Source organism: Malania oleifera, chromosome 6 (assembly GCF_029873635.1).
Source record: "Malania oleifera isolate guangnan ecotype guangnan chromosome 6, ASM2987363v1, whole genome shotgun sequence".
Lineage (NCBI taxonomy): Eukaryota > Viridiplantae > Streptophyta > Magnoliopsida > Santalales > Ximeniaceae > Malania > Malania oleifera.
Genome location: NC_080422.1, coordinates 888,307 through 907,309, shown reverse-complemented (window position 1 = coordinate 907,309; position 19,003 = coordinate 888,307). Strand labels below are relative to the sequence as shown.

The 19,003-nt window shown below is 36.9% G+C and overlaps 1 protein-coding gene across 10 annotated transcripts in view; it reads left to right on the top strand.

The window, feature by feature from the left end:
- Positions 1 to 18,728, top strand: part of LOC131158806 (large ribosomal subunit protein uL11c) — a 30,271-nt gene extending 11,543 nt beyond the window's left edge. Inside the window, exons 5-6 of one of the 10 annotated variants that reach the window (XR_009137518.1) lie at positions 17,025 to 17,099; positions 18,389 to 18,728. The gene's annotated coding sequence lies outside the window, so the exon portion shown is untranslated. Of the gene's footprint in view, positions 1 to 4,314; positions 4,722 to 13,009; positions 13,757 to 17,011; positions 17,256 to 18,388 lie in introns of those variants that run through there. The other 9 variants (XR_009137520.1, XR_009137517.1, XR_009137519.1 and 6 more) reach the window with 9 other exon arrangements.
- Positions 18,729 to 19,003: the final 275 nt, after the last annotated feature.

Genomic DNA, 19,003 nt, shown 5'->3' with positions numbered 1-19,003 from the left:
TATCGTTGTGATGTGTTGGTTTTGGTTTTTTCTGAGGAAATAGTTTCTAGGAGATTCAAAGAGATTAGAGATTGTGCTAGCTTGTTGAATTTTTCTTTTTCTATAGGTTTTTTGTTGTTTTTTTTTGGTTTGTTCCAAATTTTCTTTGGGAGATTTCTTCTCCCTATTTTAAATCCTTTAATCATTAATATAATTTTCTTATGGTATAAAAAAAACTATTATAGGAAGAAAGTGTTGGGTTTTTGTGGAGCCTAGTTGTGTTTTAATTTGGATGACGACTTGACCTCTATTTAATTAGAGATTTCTATCCTAAGGTTTAGTCCATGGAGCGAAGGTGCAGCGCTCATGGACTAAGCGGCACAAGCCGTACTTGTGGGGGTCTGGGGGCAACGCCCCTCGGAAAATTTTGGAGCCCATTTGGAACGGAACCCTAGGCGCAACATATAGAAAAGGATTGCTTTCGGGTGATTAGGGTTCGCGTTGTTGTACCTGCGAGAGAGCGAGAGGGAGAGCATTGTATCGCCGCACTCTCTGTGTTTTCTTCCTGATAATATTGAAATCCCTGCAACTCCGTGGACGTAGGCAAAATTGCCGAACCACGTAAATATTGTCTTGTGCGTGTGATTGATTTTTCTTTGGTGTTATTTTTCTCTATTTTGTTTCTCACAGGTTTCGGGAATTTGTTCTTTATTCCTAACAGAAAGCACCCATGGCAATATGAAAAAAAAAAAAAACAATTTTGTTCACATCAAATGGACATGTAAAGAGCATTCATGAAAATAGAAAACATTCCTTTCTGTTAATGGTTATTTTAGTCATTTAGCATTATTAGTGTTATGTTAGTGAGAGTTAGTAAGGGTATTATGGTCATTAGAATGTACTTGGTATATATTATAAATAGAGTGAGAAACCTATCGCCGTGTTAGGTCTTCCGTTTTACCAAAAATTTCAACATGGCATCAGAGCAAGATCCAACCTGAATCCTACCACCAAACCAAACTCAGCCGTTGCTGGAAAACACCCTGCTGTCACTGCCCTTCTCAGAACCCCCAAAACCTTTCCATATTTTAGAAAACCAACCACATAGCTAGAACCCTCCAATCTGTAGCCCTGTAAAATCCCATCGCTAGAAACCACCCACGTGCTTCCTTGCATTGGATGATTGCCGGCAGTCCCAACCCCATGCGCTGATGCATAAGACAGTTTCCAGCCAGTTTTTGCTGCATTTTTCTCTAGCATGTTTTGATTTCTTCCATAGACCATAATATCAAGCTGTTGGGCACGTGTTTTGTTTGAAAATCCTATCTTTTTTGACCATGCACTTGTGGCAATCCACTAGTTGTTGTTCGGTATTAGTAAAGGCTATGGGTGAGTCTCTTGGAGTAGTGGTAGTGTTCATTCGTTGATTTTTCGAGGTTGTGACAGTGTTATATTAGTTTGTTGGTGGCTTGTTTGTGGTTTTTTCTGTGGTTCACCTTGTTCGTCGTTGTTCTAATTAGTTTGATTGTTCCTTTTGTTTGATGTTGGTCTAGTTTTTGAATGTTGGGATGGAGTCTATGAATCCCAAAAGAGCATGTTTCCTTCATTGCTGCCACAAATGACAACCAAAATGTTGGATGGAAAGAACTATGTTCAGTGGTTCTAAGGCTGTCAAGATTTATTTAACTGGATTTGGAAAATCTGACCACTTGTTCAAATTTGGGCCTTCTAATGAGAATAGAAAAGAAGTGTGGATTAAGGAAGACACTTTGATTGTTTCCCTTTTGTAGAACTCATTTGAGCCCCAGATTGCGTGGATGTGCATGCATCTAGATGCATGTAAGGAGATTTGGTATTATGTTAGTCTTCTGCATTCCAATAACATTACACATATGTAGGATTTATCTTTGAAGTACTTTCAGTTACAATAGGCAGATAGGAGTACAACAACAACAACAACAAAACCAAGCCCTAGTCCCACTAGGTGGGGTCGGCTATATGAATCCTTTTCCGCCAATTTATGCGATTATGGACCATTTCTTTTGATAGATTCAAGGATATTAAATCCTTACTCGCTATCTCTTCCTAAATTATTTTAGGTCTACCCCTACCCCTTGTACTACCTCCCCATAGTAACTAAGTCACTCTTCCTCACAGGTGCACTATGTGGCCTACGTTGCAAGTGTCCATACCATCTTAGTCGTCCCTCCCTTATCTTATCTTCTATAGGATCTACACCTACCTTACCACGAATATGTTCATTCTTTGATTTATCTTTCAATGTTATACCACTCATCCATCTAAGCATTTTCATCTCAGCAACTTTTACTTTTTGGATATTATGTTTCTTCGTTGCCCAACATTCTGATCCATATAGCATAACTGGTCTTATATCTGTCCTATAAAACTTCCCTTTCAATTTTAAGGGTATTCTACGATCACAGAGCACACTTGAAGCGCTTCTCCATTTTACCCAACCTGCTTTAACTCTATGCATTACATCATCTTCGATTTCTCCTTCATCTTGCATAATAGATCCAAGGTATCGAAATCTACAAGTGCTATTTATTTTTTCATCATCAAGTTTAACTTTGTCTCTAATATTCCACTTATCATTACTAAAACTATATTTCATATATTCTGTCTTATTTCTACTTATCCTAAAGCCTCTAGATTCCAAAGCTTCTCTCCATAATTCTAACTCAGCCTCTACTTCGTCCCTAGTTTCATCAATTAATACAATATCATCTGCAAACAACATACACCATGGGACCTCATTTTGAATACTCTTAATCAATTGGTCCATCACTAAAGTAAAAAGATAAGGACTCAAAGCAGATCCTTGATGTACACTTATGGTGATTGGAAATTCTCTAGTTTCTCCATCTATAGTCCTTACACTAGTCATTACTCCATATCTTTAATGATATCGGTATACCTACTACATACATCCTTTTTTTTTCTAAAATCCACCATAGAACTTCCTTAGGTATCCTATCATATGTTTTCTCAAGGTCAATAAATATCATATGCAAGTCTCTCTTCTTTTCCCTAAACTTACCCATTAATCTTCTTAAAAGATAAATAGCTTATGTGGTAGATCTCCCAGGCGTAAAACCAAATTGATTTTTTGAGACCTTCTTTTCTGACCTTAATCTTTGTCCAATTACCCTTTCCCATAGTTTCATCGTATGACTCATAAGTTTAATTCCACGATAGTTATTACAATTTTGAATATCTCCTTTATTTTTGTATATAGGTATTAAAGTACTTTTCCTCCATTCATCTGACATTTTCTTAGTTTTTATAGTTATATTAAATAAATTAGTTATTACAATTTTGAATATCTCCTTTATTTTTTTATATAGGTATTAAAGTGCTTTTCCTCCGTTCATCTGACATTTTCTTAGTTTTTACAGTTGTATTAAATAAATTAGTTAACCATATAATTATGTTATCATGAGGAGCTTTACATCGTGCAACCTATAACCATTGATGTTCGCGAGTTGCAGAATCCGAGGGAGTAGATGATAGTTCTTTGGGGTTCTAGTGGGTTTGAAACCCAAGTTTGAGGTTGTTTGGTCCTATATGCTAGATAGTGCATAGTTTGCATCACTTGCGATGTTTATGCTTGCATCCTTAGTGCTACTCCCAACACATTCCCCTGCCCTTTTTGGCTCTAAGTGGACAACCTTTGCTTTGGAGGGTGACTCCGGTTTTCAACCAAGTAGCTATAGAAGTTATTGAGGTGGTTCGAGTGGCCTTGGTGGAAGAGATGGATGAGGTAGAGGCACTCTTCATTAGTGCACTCATTGTGGACAATGTGGTCATACTATTGAGTAGTGTTGGGATCTCATAGTAAACCTTCTCATGTTGCCAATGTACCACAGACACCACACCTTCGAGGCCAAATGGGGAGCAACGTATTATATCTATGTCAGAGGAAGAGCATTCCAAATTCAAGAAGTATAAAGCATCCCAGCAAGCTTTTCTTCCCGTTACATCCCTTGCCCATACAGGTAACCGAACAACTTGCCTATCATTCGGTACTTGTTGTCCTAGTCCTTGGGTTATAGATTCTGCTGTCAGTGATCATACCATAGGTATACCTTATTTCTTCTCTACTCTCTAGTATCTTGAAAACTTACCCTGTGTTATTCTTGCTAATGGATCCACCACTAGAGTTAAGGGAATTGGTACTATAAATCCCACTTCCTCTATTTTTCCTCCTTTAGTTTTGTATATTCCCAAGTTTCCTTTCAATCTTTTATTATCAAGATTATCAAATCCATTAATTGTTCAATAACAACTTTCCTTGATTTTGTGGTCATTCAGGATTTGAAGGTAAGGAAGACGATTGGTGGAGGCCGTGAAGTTGATGGGCTTTGTCACTTTGAGCCACTATCTTTTTCTACTACCTACAATGCTTCTACCACATCTCTCCTAATCCATTGTTGCCTTGGTCACCCTTCATTGGAAAAGTTGAAACTGCTAGTTCTTGATGAGAGTCCTATCTCCAGTCTTGACTGTGAGTCTTGTTAGCTGGAAAAGTATCACTGTGTCCCTTTTTCTTCCCAAGTTGATAAACGGGCAACAAGCCTTTTTATGTTAGTCCATTATGATGTTTGGTGTCCTAGTTGTGCTGTGCCTAAGTTGGGTTTCTGATACTTTGTGACCGTTGTGGATGATTATTCAAGGATGACATGGCAATATTTAATAAAAGATTATTTTGAGTTATTTCATATATTTTATGCCTTTTGTTCTTAAATAAAAACTTAATTTGGTTTGCAAGCTCGGATACTTTGGAGTAATAATGCTAAAGAGTATTTTAGTACTCAATTCACCACTTACATGATTTAGTTCAATTTGGTATTTTTCGTCAGTCATATTGTGCCCACACTCAGCAAAATGGAGTTGAAGAGAAAAAAAAATGGACATATCCTTGAATTCACTCGTACTTCACGTTATTAAATGCATGTACCTAAAGTGTTTTGGAGTGATGTTGTACTTACTGCTTGCTATCTTATCCACAAGAAGTCACTCTCTATTCTTAATGGTAAAATACCCTACTCTATTCTCTTTCCTAATTCACCTTTATTTTCTTTACCTCCTTGTCTATTCGAGTGTGTGTCCTTTGTTTGTTAGCTAATTCCTAGGGTGGATAAGTTGGATCCTTGTGATATAAAATGTTTTTTTTTTGGCCTAGTCATGCACTCAAAAAGGATATCATTGTTATAGTCCTATTCTGCATTGTTTTTTCGTTTTTGCCAATGTTACCTTCTTTGAGTCTACACCATACTACTCTTAGTCCCTGAGTGCTTCTGATCGTAATGAATCTCTTCCTCTCCCTAATCTTTCAGATTCTAGTTTGTTGTTCTTGCTTAGTCATCCTCCCATGTTTCCATGTACTTTGAGTTCTTTTTCATTATCTTGATTGTCCTAATTTGTAGGTGTATTCATGACAACGACTCCAAGGAAGAGAATTTTCTCTAGCTTATACTACCCTGCCTTTGGTTTTCTTGTCTTATGATCATATTTCCTTTGATGTTGATCCTCTCATTACAATTCAGAAAGGTAAAAGTACATGTACACAACATCCCATCTCCAACTTTTTTTCTATGGCTTCTTGCTACAATTCTATTATTGTTTTGTTACTACTCTATCATCTATTGCCCTTCAAGTCTTTGCTCACTTTGGGCGGAGAAATGCAATGGTTGAAGAGATGAGTGTATTACAGGACAATGATACTTAGGAATTGGTATCTCTTCACTCACCCCCCCCCCCCCTGGGGGGCTAAATTTGTGGTTAGTTGTCACTGAGTATATAGTGTGAAAGTCAACCCGAATGGCTTTGTTGCTCGATTGAAGGCACGTCTAATTGCCAAAGCCAGGATGATACTGAAGATTTTTTGGAAAGTTGAATTATCTCACATCACTTGACTGGACATATCTTTCGTAACAAGTGTTGTGAGTTTTTGGATTCTCCGAGTACAAGTCATTGGGATGTAATAATTCACATCTTGAGATATCTCAAAGTTGCACCTAGGAAAGGTCTCTTATATCGAGATCATGGTCACTCTTATATTAAGGGATATATTAATGCAGATTGGTCGGACCATCTTCAGACAAAAGATCCACAATTGGCTACTATATCTTTGTTGGTGGTAACTTGGCTTCTTGGAGGAGTAAGAAACAAATTGTTGTAGCTAGGTCAAGTGTTGAGTTAGAGTTTAGGGACATGGCTTACACTACACGTGAGATTGCTTGATTGAAAAACATGTTGGAAGAATTGGGTTTTCCACATTCTCATTTTATAGAGTAGGTGTGTGATAATCAAGCTGCTCTTCATATTGCCTCCAACTTGGTCTTCCCTGAGCAGACAACACACATTGAAGTCGAATGTCATTTTGTTTGGGAGAAACTTGTGCAAAAGCTCCTTACCCCCAATTATGTGAAGTCCGATATGCAGCTTGCTGATTTGTTTACCTAAGCTTTGGGGGATGCTTGTGTTAAATTTATTTATAATAATTTAGGAGCATATGATATCTATGCTCCAACTTGAGGGGAGTGTTTAATGGTTATTTTAGTCATTTAGCATTATCAATGTGCTTGTGTTATGTTAATAAGTGTGAGTTTGTAAGGGTATTATGGTCATTAGGGTGTACTTTATGTATTATAATAGAGGGAGACCTATCGTCGTGTTATATCTTTCCTTTTACCAAAAATTTCAACACCCTCCAACTAGAACACCCTAAAAACAGCGAGAATTACTCATAACCATAAACTTCTGGCATCCTTATTCCTTCCAAAACCTCTAAAAGGCATCAACAAGAAGACCTTCAAAGAACAATAAACATGTGACTCATCACTAGCATAAATTCCAAAAAGCTCATTCCATAAATTCCAAGTGACAGAGTAATGCAAAAAGTAAATGAGCATGAGTCATGCAAGGGCAACATCAAGGTTCCACAACCATGGAGAAATTAGAAGAAGGGAAGGGGAAGGGAGGAGATGGGAGGTACTAGGGGGAAGATTCACATCCAATTCAATTCAATGCCATCAACAACTGCTTACAGCATGGCTTTCACACACTATTTATGAGAAAGTCGAAACTCATAAAATTACACACATACCCCTAAAACTACATGAATTACAAACTCACTCCTACTTTACTCAAATATTACCAACAACCCCCAAATATGCATAATCCTATACTAATTAATACTAAAACAATCATGGTAAACTACTAACTAAACCCAACAATCCTCGATCCAATTCTTCTTAAGTATTCTCCAATGATGATCTTCCCAAGATCTTGCTTCTTGTCCTACATCAACTCTCCTTCAGAAAAAATTTGGCCTCGAATTTTGAAATGTTGGAGGATCAAAAGGGGGAGCAAACTTGGACTCTTCAAAAGCTAGCGCTTGAAAGAGACAAGAAATAATGTTTCATTGGCAACACCGTGGACTTCATGTGAGAATTATCATCAATGAACTCATTGGAGATGAAAAACTCTAAAATAGGAATGTTGGAAAGACCTTGGATGGGTGGCTTTGACATGATCAATAATCTCAGATTTTGTGTCTTGGTTGGTTGGTAGAGCAGGCTTCAAAATAATTTTTTTTCCATTATAGTGGGAGAGTAGGCTTCGAAATGATTTTCTTTCCGTTATAGTGGGAGATGCATGTGTTCTCATTTCCTTGAGTCACACCCAAATCATCCAACCATGGAGTACATGCCCAATCTTCATGGTTATGATATCATTCCAAACATTATGATGGTAAGCACCCATTTGGATAGGAGTCAAGCATCTTTCACAAACATGTATAGTAGAGTTATTAACCCTAGACATCTCATAAGGCTCTGGGTGAGGTTCCGGACGAAGTTGCATTTTAGTGACCCCATTTATGGAAACCACATTCATTGGACGTTTTCCATCAGTGATGGTTTTGCAAACCTTTTCTCCACATTTGAGAAAGGTTTTGAAAAGCTTGAAATTGTGCCCAAAGTTTGGCAAAGGGCATTCCTTTTTCCTATAATTTGTCATCATGTTGCTGAATTTATGCACATATATGCTGCAGCTTTATATTGCCAACAGCCCTTTAACACAATTTGACTTCAATTCTCAAATCTTATTGCAAACCCACAAATTTGACTCCTAATCCCTCACGAACTTCGCCTTTGATATTGTTTGTCATGCTGAAATGAAACAATTTCATGAAGAAAACTCTCAAACACAGCGATGCAAACTGATTTGTTATTGCTGGCAGTGACAAATTCATGTTATAATGACCCAAAAATTCTGTATATTTTTTTTTACCACATATTAAATTCTGATACCGTGTTATAATATCCTGAACCCTAAGTGGGTTCCAGACTGACCTGTTCATCACATATATCTACTATGTAGCAGAATCATACACATAATATCCAGATGCAATACCAGAGCACTAATGTCATCATATAGCATAAATACACGTCTCCCCAAAAATCAATTAATGCTACAGCCGAAAGAAATACAAACCATATCCATATACATATACATATTAGTATCTCACTAGCACTATTTTCAAATCCCACTAACTAATCCTGCCTGGAGCTCTAGGCTCGATCCCCCCATGGTCCTGAAATGTTGAAATATTTATTGGGGTGAGACACCTCTCAGTAAGTTGGGATAGATTATCATCAGTGTGTCGCAACATGAGTTCTCGCGTGTTATAAATATAGACTGCAAGTAATTTAATTGTAATATATTAAACTGTAAATGATAAATCACGGAAATTTGTACTCATACTTATATATGTCTGATGAAATCATACTTTTCACATAAACATACTATATCATAATAAATTTCCATAAACATGTAAAACATCTGCTATATCTGTATAATATTGAAATTTTCCCCTGGATGAATAGCTAGTTGATATCATGTATTACCCCCACATGATTGGGTTGTGCAGCCCATAGGCGGGACCTAGCAATGGTTGGCCTACCACGCTAAGGCAAAACTGATTCTTTTGTAAGTATGATTGGATTGCCCAACCTGGTTCGGACTGTCAGGGGGGCACACTACTCTTCTTTGGGCTCAATCGACTATCTAATCACTAACACTCTATCTGAGACGTGTGGTGGCACTAATTTGACATAATAGCTACGGTATCGTACTTTGAGACTAAACTAATCCATCAGTGACCTGTTTTCATATAATACATTTCATAATATAACTGTAACATAACTCATTTTCATGTTTCTGTGTAAAATCTGTTATATCATAATTTATGAATAAACTGTTATATATATCTAATCATGACACTGGGCCGGCTGAACTATCACGGCACTGGACCGGCTAAACTGTCACGGCACTGGGTCGGCTGAACTGTCACGGCACTGGGTCGGCTGAAATATCACGGCACTAGGCCGGCTGAACTATCACGGCACTAGGCCGGTTGAACTGTAATAGTATACTGTATAATATTATATTTTCTGTAATGTCTATATCATTTCTAGAAATCATTATCAAACTGCATTTGTTCTGTATAATCATAAAATATTCTGGTCTGTATATACATACTGTAAAATAATTATACTCATGCCACACGAGTGAGTGTTACTCTATAATATACTAACTGTCTGGGGAAAACATATTTTGTTGAAAAATAATATTAAATCTGCTTCTAGGGTATCCTTCCCATATACCTGAATATCTAGAAAATCATATAAATAATTTCTGTAATCAAATACTGTATTTTGAACCGGTAAATTTTCTAAAAATACCTGACATAATCTATCTTCTTACCTTATTTCTGAAAAAATGCCTGTAGGGATCCTAATACCATGCCTGCGGTGTTCGCACAAAACCCTGTATCCATATATCCTAATTTAATCAGCTCAACCCCAAAATGATAACCATTTTAATATTCCCTAGGCCCACACATTCCAAATAATTGATTAAACTTGAAAAACATGTTTCTTAACCTAGTTTTGGAGTGGTGCCTGGAATGCTTGAACTACGAAACCGCTCCGGTTAAACTGCGGAGAATTGTCGCAGGGATCTCAAAATGACGTTTATCCTTCAATTCGGGCTGAAATCGAGCCAAAAATCGAGGAGAGAGAGAGAGAAAAGGCCGCAGCCCTAGAGAGAGAGAGAGGGAGAGGTTTTTAAATTCCAAAGAAAAATGAGCTTGTGGCTATTTATAGTTGGCTGTACCCAGATGAAACCGTCAACACCCATTTTCACTGTTTTACTCTTACCTGGCCGCAGTAACTCAAAACCGTCGACAGTTTTCTGAGCTCATCCAAAACTGTCGACGGTCTGGCCTGTGCCAAACCAAATTTCCTTTTTTCTTTATTATTTTTTCTTATTACTATTTTCCAGGTCTCTGCACATGTTCCGTGTCAAATTATTGCACTTGCATTATGTTGTGTCCATGATTAAAATACCATGCTGCATATCAAAATATCATGGAGAAAAGTCCAATTTCTCATTGTGAAAATCAATTTCTCATGAGTCTAGTAGCAGGGGGAGTCCGCAGAATCCTCACTCACAGTCTCTGGCACATAGGGCCCATAGGGCGCCGGAGATGGTGCTCTAGTTATGATTTTCTCGGGGGTGGTAGATCGAAGGGTGGTGAGTTAAATGGTAGTGGTGGTGTGTCAAAACAACTTCGGCAAGGGTGGATTTTGAAGGGTCGGTGGTTGGAAAATTTCAAGTGGCGCATAGGGCTTCACAGCTGGTCGGATGGTGATGAAATTTTCTTTTGATGGCTGTGGTGGTGTAGCAAATTTATTCTAGGAAACTAGGGTTTCGAAAACTGGGGACAAAACTGGAATTTTCATAATTGTTCAGAACTGAAGTATTGCTTTTCGTTTTGTCCCCTTGAAATTTCAGGGCAAGAATTGAGAGAGAGAATGAAGAGAAATAGAGAGAGAATAAGATAAGAAGGAAGATTGAGGGAGGAGAAGAAGGAGAAGGAAGAAGAAGCATTAGAGGGGGAAAGGAAGTTGCGGAATGGTGGGGAGAATGAAAGAAGAGAAGAAGAGGGGAAGAAAGAAGAGTGAAAGGAAAGATGGGGTAATTGAAATGGAAGAATGAGATCATGGTTGGGCTCTGTTACCAAATGATGCAGGGGCGGCATCAAGGTTCTACAACCATGGATAACTACATGAATTACAAACAAACCCCCAATTTGCACAAATATTATCAAACAACCCCTAAATACACATAATCCTGTACTAACCAATGCTAAATACACATAATAAACTACTAACTAAACCCAACAATCCTCTATCCAATTCTTCTTAAATATTCTCCAACAAGGATCTTCCCAAGGTTTTGCTTCTTGTCCTACATCATTGAGACTCATCACTAGCATAAAACATCATCCGTATGTTAAGAGACAAAGCCTTGTATGCTCCTTGGGTTGCATTTCATGTTCCTTCAAATTAATCCTACTTCCCATATCTTGACCCTATTCAAATCCACTTCCTAGATGATCTTTATTGGCCTCGATCATGCATTTGGTCCTCTAAGTGTTAGCACGTCGGGAGAATTAGCTTTACTATGTCATTTGTTTGGAGTTAGGGGCCATTGGTTTTTATACTACTTGTTAGGACTGGGGGAGTCCTAAAGGACGGGCTTGATGTAGCTGAGAACCAACATGACCCAAAAGCTTAAGCCTTGAGGTCTTGGGCCCAACCATGCATATAAATACTCATCATCCACTCAAATTTTCCAATAAGACAAATTCACAAGTGGAATTCCCAATTTCATCTGCACAAAATCCTTAACTTTAGAGGGTACCTTAGTGTTCTACTGTTCCACAAATGATTAGCAATAAGAAAAGGATTAGACAAATCCATCAGATGAGAATAAAAAGATTTACACAAGAACACATCAGAAATGTCTAAACTCCAAAATTTTCCCTTCTTGTACATGGTACCTGCAATCTTTGACCTAGACTTCTGAAGTGTATTAAATTGATCTAGCCAGGTTATTTGTTCGGGACCCCCCATGTCTTGGTTATCTCCTTTCATGCCATGTGGCATATTCATATGAAGGATATGCAATGGTTATTTCATGGACCTTGAGAGCTTATTTGTGCTTAAAATTTGGCTTGATGAAATGATTATCTAACCATGAAACTTTTGTTTCTACTTTTACAAACATTCTCTCAAATTTTTTAGCTGTTTAAAGCATTTAATCTCTCTCTCTCTCTCTCTCTCTCTCTCTCTCTCTCTGTGAGCTGTACATGTGTGTTAAAATAAACTGCATGGTTTAATAACATCTAGTCACTAATGATATCCACTTTCCACCCATTGATCTACGTTGGGTGGCTTTAAAGGGTGGCAAGCAGTCTTTTACTGCATGCTTCTTGATCAGGGGAAAGCTATGGCTTTAGCTTCTGAAGTCTTACTGTAGGAAGATGACTAATGCATACTCAAGAGGCTTTTTAAGGTTTACCTTTTACTCGGCTTGATTAGTTGGATTAGTTATATTATGGCTATTGGGTTTTGATTGAAGGTGTGATAAGCTGTATTTCTATCAACAGTTCAAAATAGGCATTTTTAGTCAAACTCTCATAAGAAGAAAATTTGTAAAATAATTGGGTGTAAATGAAAATTTGAAGAGATTTTGAAAATATAACCATAAACTAATGAAGATGTTTCAAGAAAATTTAGCAGAAAACATGACTGTTCGGTCTAGTATGGTTCTATGTAGAGATGTATGTCCATTTCTTTGCTCTTTAAAATGCATAGAGCTTTATATTGTTTAGCCAGCATTTGCTTAGAGCTTTGTTCTTTTTGGTGTGTGGAATGGCTGTGCCGCTCAGTGGTTGCATGGGCTTGGAAGAAGTCTTAGCCTCCTTCAACTTGGTTTGCCATCGCCTTAAAAAGTTGGTTAATATTCTTCTTGCAGACCTTATTCTGGGTTAATTCATTTGTTTATTTCTGTTCTTATTATGATAGGAAAAAAAAAAAATAAAAATAAAAAAAAAGAAAAGAAATGCTTACTTGAATTTGTTTGTTTCTAGACTTCCAATGGAATAATTTGACGAGAAACAGGAATACAGCAGAAAAAAGCTTTTGATTCTTTCTTTGGGGAATGAACAGCAAAAAAGGCTGACCTAAGGCCTACGTGGTTAGAGATTCAAAAACTTGTATTTGGATTCTTGTTTTCAAAAATGAAAACAATTTGTCTTATGCTTTTCTTTTTTTGGTGCTAAAAATGTGTTAGATTATTAAATTTGAGTTTTAGCTTGCAGAAACGGGAATGCGATTGTGTTTTGATAATCCAAAATGCATGCGCTGGCTATGTGTAGGAGGTGATCAATCATCGACCATCAGTCACCCCCTCCCTCTGAAAAGATAGATAAACAAATGTGACAAACGTCTTCAGATGCAGATTACCTTAGTTGCTTCAATTATGTGGGATTATTAGACAGATTGGGATGCTGAATTGCACCAGATGATTGAGCATGCTAGAAGGAAGCATTTGAAAGCTCTGGTATTAAGATCTTCTTGAATGTTCATTGTGTGTGAATAATGTCTACTTGGAAAGAAATAGGAGAATTATTTATTCTTCCTTTCACGATACTGTGGAATGGTGGTGCGGGACAGCATCAATCATATGCAGCCATGAAGAATGTAGGAGAGGAAAGGAGAAGGAAGAAGGAAGGAAGATAGGAGAGCAGAGATTCAAGAGGGAATCACGTGGTCGATTCAATTCAAATTCACAACTACTATTTATCAAATTCAAAAGGGATAGAGTTTTCACACTATCTATAAGAATTCCTTTAATACATGAAAATAAGCATATACCCCTAAAATTAGATGAAATTAACTCTTCTAAATTACACAAATATTACAAACAAACTTCCAAATACACATAATTCTATACTAATTAATTTAAAATAATAAACTAATTAGTTAAACTTAACAACCTTTGCCCAACCCCCTTGGGGTTGCTCAGTTGGCAAGGTTTGGGCTTGGTTTGCCGCATGGTTGAGAATTAAAATCAGACTCATGATTTACCTGTATTGCTGGTTGTGGGACCGGTCAACATCCCATTGGTTTGGTGCCGCACCGAAAGGTCCAATGTGGTTCGTTGGTAGTTAGAGTTCCTGCGTCATAAAAAATAAAATAAAAAAAATTAACTTTTGCCCAATTTTTCTCCATTAATCTCCATCAAGAAAAGGTTTTGCTTCTTGTCTTGCATCAAAACGGATTTGATAATCCAAACCCATGTGGTCAATGAAGGGATGCTGATCAGAGCAGCTGGTGTCTCATAGGCACTATACTGCTTTAGATTTAAATGTGGAAATCTTCTAGTGTTGAGTTTCTTGAAGTATAACTCATTCCCCAAAATTGCTCAGGGAACTTACGTTTGAACGGTGGTAAAAGGCAGAGGGATAGCTATAATTAGCAAAGTGCCTAATTAATTATGAAGGCAATGGAATGGTGATTTCTTAATTAGCTTTGCTAGGTTTTTCTCTATTTTGTTGTAGTGTGTTTCTATTTTTTTTTTTTTCAAATTTCTTTAATTTTTATTTTTTAGTTTTATTGAGAATTTCCTGCCCCATCCTGAATCTTGATTGTAATTCCTCTTAATATATCTTGTTTTATTATCTAGGAAATAGTATATATGCATGTGATTGATTTCAAATTTTGAATCTGGATTTATGTAGATTTGGACAAAATGTAGTGCAAAATTATATTAAATTTTATTCAAATCTATACAAATCAAAATTTAAACCTCAAATTTTACTCCAAGGCAACCTGAGACAATATTCTAAGTCCTAGTACATGAAAATGCATCTGCACAATATCTTAATGAGATTAGAGTGTTTCCGAATCCTTGTTTGCTACCTTGATCTTGTCAATGGAACAACAAACAGCAAGGCAAAAGATTTCTTTCCTTACTTCAATCAACATTTATTTCCTTATGTTTCAATTCATTATTTTTTAGAGTTGGCATATATTTAGTTTACATGTATAGGACTTGACAGATTATAGTTTACTTGTATAAGACTAGAATCATGCTAGACCTTATTTACTTTCCATGTATAGTATTCATGTAAAGTCTATATATAATATACAGAACTCAAGGCCAATTCATTCGGCCATTCACAAAATATTTGCCATGGTATTAGAGCCAACATACTAAGTTTTTTTTTTCTCCCATTTTTTCTCTTCTCGGTTTCATGGCTATTGGGGTTTTGTTTTCTCTTTTGGAATATTTCTCTGTTCTTTTGGTACTTCTATGGCTGCATGGCTGTCGGCACAGCAGGTTTTTGATTTGCCATTTATTCCTCCAATTTACATCCTTGTGATTCTTAGCAAGCAAGCAACAATTTTCCGTTGCTATTTGTGACTTTTGGCAAGCAGGCACAACAGGTTTTGGGTTTGCCACTTATTTCGCCAGTTTTTGTTGCTATTTGTGACTCCCGGCAAGCAGGCACAGTAGGTTTCTAGTTTGCCACTTATTTCTTCAGTTTTTGTTGCTATTTGTGACTCTCGGCAAGCAAGCAACAACTTTTTGTTGCTGTTTCTTGCACTTATCTTTTCGGAAAAACAAGTTTTTGGTTCAAGATTTAATTTTAGTGCAGTTTTTTGGTTCAAGATTTAATTTTTTTAGTGCAGGGAGGTTCTTGATTTTTCTTTATACCTGCATTGTTTATTTTAGGCATCTAGATTTTATGGTTGTCTGTTTCTTTCGGTACATTTTGTTTTTTTTTTTTTGGGCTTTTCGATTTTCTCCATTATTTAGCATGGACTTCGCACATATGTGTGCCAAGTTTATAAGCAACAATTATTCTACGTGGGCTTTTCAGTTTGAACTTTTCTTGAAGGGAAAAGATCTTTGGGGTCATTGATGGCCAGATTGTGCTCCCAATCCTGATAAATCCAAGGAGTCCACGGCTTGTCCTTCATGGGCTTTGCTTGATGCTCGGATTATGTCTTGGCTTCTTGGCTTGATTGAGCAACATATTGTCCCCAACTTGTAACCTTATCGTACCGCTTAATCCATGTGGAATTATTTAAAAACAGTATATCATCAAGATAACGGTGCCTGTCGTTTTCAGTTAGAGCATGCGATTGCGATGTTTCAACATGACAAACGTTTCATCCAAGACTATTATTCGGGGTTTTTGACTCTTTGGAATGAATATTTTGATCTGGTTACTACGGATGTTCTTGTGGCTTCTTTTCCCATTATTCAACGTTCACGAGACTAGTCGTCGTGATAAGTTTCTTATGAAACTCTGCCCCAAGTATGAATCTGTTCACTCATCTATGCTAAATTGCTCTCCTGTTCCTTTTCTAGATGTTTGTTTTGGTGAGTTACTTCGTGAAGAACAACGACTTAATACTCAAGTTACTTTGGCACAATCTCTTGGTAGTTCCAGGTCTGTCCCTGTGGCTTATCCTGCTTAACGACGAGGACCACCTGTGCATTCTAGCACTTTGTAGTGTTTTTGTTGCAAAAAATTTGGACATATTGTTGCTAATTGTTCCAAGAAATTTTGCTCTTATTGCAAGAAGAAATTAAGGTCACATTATCAAAGAATGTCGTATCTGCGCGCAGAATCGTTAGGCCCAGGCATTCCAGGCTTCTGTTAGTGTACCCCCCCTCCCCCACAGCAACGTTTGCAGCTCCTAGCTCTTCTTCAAGTGACTTCTTTGTTCTTGCACCTCCTACAGCGAATTATTGCACACCCAAAATGGTGCAACAAATGTTTATTTTGGCGTTATTAGCAATGGGGCTCCAAGGTAACAATTTTACTAATCTTTGGTATGGATTCAGGTGTCTTGAATTACATGGCAAATAATCCTACTACCTTGTGTTATATTCGACCCTACGCTGGTCAATCTGCTATTCAGACTGCCAATGGCAGTTCTTTGCCAATAGTTGCTGTCAGAGATGCCTCTTCTAAGTTCACTAATGTGTTTCTTGCTCCTTAGCTTTCCACGAATCTTATTTCTGTTGGTCAGTTAGTTGATAACAATTGCGCTATTAATTTTTCTAGTAATAGTTGTGTTGTGCAGGATCAAGTAATGGGGGAGCCGATTGTGAAGGGACCTAAAGTGGGGCGCTTGTTTCCACTACTTTTTCCTGTTCCAGTACGTTCTCCAGTTTCTTCTATTAAGTCTTTTGCTTGTAATAATGTTTCAGATTTTAGTATGGTGTGACATCGTCTTTTAGGCCATCCCAATATTCAGATCTTATCTCATGTATTGAACTTTGGTTTACTTGGTAATAAAGAACGTTCTTCTTTATCTCTTTGAGTATTGATGTAAGACTGTTCTAAGTAGCCCTAGTCCTACGATTGACTCTCTTTGTAGCACACACACAATATCACAATCTATGGGAAGAATTGAATCAACCAAGCATGAACATCACAAACATATTCTAATGATCACAAGTTGTTGAGATTTTGAAAACGTATATGATTTGGTTAGAAGCCCTTAGTTGATCATTTCATTCAAGTAATCAAGTTCACTTAAAAGATGTTATATTAAAAGTCTTAGATCACAAGTCCAAACATACAAATCAAATATCCCTAAGCACGGTACTAGCAAACATGTTCTTGCTGAAAATCTAGAAAGATTCAAAGAGAATGAATAAGGTTTTTCAATAAAGTATTTGGGTAGAGTTATAAACACCAAGACACACGAGTACTTGATTCACTCCATGAACAATCTTGTTGATTCTTTGGAATCTTGAGATAAGAATGAATCTTGAGGAAAGTTGTAATGACCCGAAATTCTATACCATTTTTTTTTCTTGATAAAAAAACTGTGAAATATAACATTATGATACTCCTGTATAATCTGCTATAACATCTCAGGCCCCAAGCGAGTACTGAGGAAAACTTGATTAAATTACACACCTATGCAGCAGAAAAACATAAAACTGTTCATCCATATAAAAAATACCAAAATTCAGTAATTCTTCCCAAACCATACGTACATATATACACATCACCCTAGTATCATCTACTCAAAAAATACAATCTCCTGTTTACACTTATCCTACAAGCAGGGTAGTATAATCACCTTCTCTATTTGCGAGTCTAATCCGCTCGCCTAATTGGATCACCTGAAAAATATTAAATCAGTTGGTTAGACAACGCTCAGTAAGAGGAAATATGCTATTACAAGTGTGTGTCAATTGAGCTGCATAAATACTATAATGATAAGTAACTGAAACAGTGGAAGCTGAGAAGACAATAGACAATACATTTCATATCTTTTATGGTTTAAAATATATCTGTGATATCTGAGTTTCTACTTATTCATACTTCTAGTATTGTAATATGTCTGCTGATATTCTGTAAATCTGTATACATATACATAACTGTGAAAATATCATGGAAAACTGTACATCATGTTTTAACCTCTCATGACAGGATTGTGCGGCCCATAGGCGGGACTTAATTCTGGTTGGCCTACCAGGTAAGTCAACTGTAACTCTACCAATCCTTAGTCCGACCAATCTGCAATCTCTCCTAGGCACGGTACTGGCATCTACCTCGTTAAACCGACCACTTCAACCCAGACTTTTAGGAAGCCTGCAATCCCTCCAAACACGGTTGACGGAAACATTCCACACACTATTTAAGATGTGTGGTTGCACTCTGATCTGTAATAGCAACAGTATCGTGCTCTGATAACTGAATATTTACTGAACAGATTCATCAGTGTCTGATACTATATAGTACTGATATACATAATTATCTTGCTGTTTCATCATGATTCCAAAATAATCTTAATACCGAAAGTTAATTTGAAAATATTGTAATATTTGTATTGTATAAACTATAATACCGTAGTATTATGGAAAATAACCACAACACCGAAAACTGATTTGAAAATACTGTATTATCTGAGTTGTATAAACTGTAATATCACAGTGTTATGACTTTAGTATTTTGGAAATCATGGTAATCTGCATATGCTGTAAAATATCTGTTTGTATAAATACTGTAATTTATACTCTTATAAAATCTGATAAAACATATATC